Here is a 1,604-nt window from a genome sequence, read left to right as displayed (position 1 = left end):
TTCATCTTCATCTTCATCTTCATCTTCATCTTCATCTTCATCTTCATTTTCATCTTCATCTTCATCTTCATCTTCATCTTCATCTTCATCTTCTTCCTCGTCTTGGTCTGTTTTCTTTATCTCTTCCTTTATACTGATCCTAAATATGTCCATTCTTTTCTTCATTTTCATATTCACTTCCACCATTGTTATTAGGTTAGGTATTTAAATTTTCCTTCCTCTTTGTCTTTATATTTAGGTTTCTTTACTTTTATTTTAATTTTTGTATTTGTCCGTTTCTTCTTCTCCATACTCAACTTTACCTTCTTCCTTGTTTGAGTCTAATCCATTCATGTACATTTATACATATACATACATTTATACATATACATACATATATCTTATTCCAAAACTGCTGCTTAGCATGTTTCTGTTATTCAATATCAATATTAAAGCATACATTTAGTGGTCATTTTCGCCCCAACCATGTACATGTATGGCATTGGTATTGGTGTGACTTTTGAATTGATTTTTTCGCTCTATTTTAAAATAATTTGAAATTTTAATTAATTAATTTAATTCAAAATACCTTTCTAATGATATATAATTGTTTATACCTTAGAAGTATAGTTTAGCCGTAAAAGGGGTGGAAAGGAAACATGATTCCCTATTTATATAATTGATATGTACAACTTTTTCATGCCAAGGATGAATAAATTCTCCAAAGGGCTAAAAAAAACGGCTAGGGGCAATTTTAAATTAGTGTGGCCAAAAAAAGTGTGTGGTGGCTAAATCTAGCCACCAAAGGGCTAAAACGTTACCACTGTGCCAAATGATCTGGAGAGTGTAATAAACTTCACCGGCACACAAAAAAAATGTGTGTGATGTGCATTTGGCCGGACCTACCTATGGAGGGTGGTTCCGTGCGCAGAAGTGGAAAACTTTTGACTGCCATTCACGTAAGAGTGTCAGAAGCGATTCTTGTGCGTATGGTTCAAATCGCAGCTCACAACGTGCGGATATTTATATCCACGTATCCTCTGGGTAGCAACCAAACACCCGTTTGGGAGCGAGTTAAAGTGAGAAGGCGTAAAACTTTGCGTGCGCTGGGTTTGGGTCCCGCCACGTTAAAACCCCGCCCAATGAAAAAGAACAAACAGCCTCGGATGAGACGCCCTTTTTCTGATGACGACCACGGCAAACGTATAATAATTTAAGGTTATGCACCTGGAATATCCGGACCCTTAATGGGGAAGGTGCCTCTGCCCGGGTGGTTGATGTCCTCGGGAAGACAAAGGCTGACATCACCGCCATCCAAGAAATGCGATGGACGGGGCAAGGTAAAGTAAGCGTGAAGCCTTGCGACGTCTACTACAGTTGCCACGTAAAGGAGCGCAAATTTGGTGTTGGATTCGTGGTAGGAGAGAGACTCCGTCGCCGAGTACTGGCGTTCACCCCGGTGGACGAACGTCTAGCCACAATCCGCATCAAAGCTAGATTCTTCAACATCTCGCTCATCTGCGCCCATGCCCCGACGGAAGAGAAGGATGAGGCGTCCAAGGATCTCTTCTATGAGCGCTTGGAACGTACATATGAGCGCTGCCCCCGACACGATGTCAAAATCG

This window comes from Rhagoletis pomonella, unplaced genomic scaffold (genome assembly GCF_013731165.1).
Source record: "Rhagoletis pomonella isolate Grant_MI unplaced genomic scaffold, Rhpom_1.0 Rhpom_scaffold_00125, whole genome shotgun sequence".
NCBI lineage: Eukaryota > Metazoa > Arthropoda > Insecta > Diptera > Tephritidae > Rhagoletis > Rhagoletis pomonella.
Note: the sequence above shows the minus strand (reverse complement) of the source record.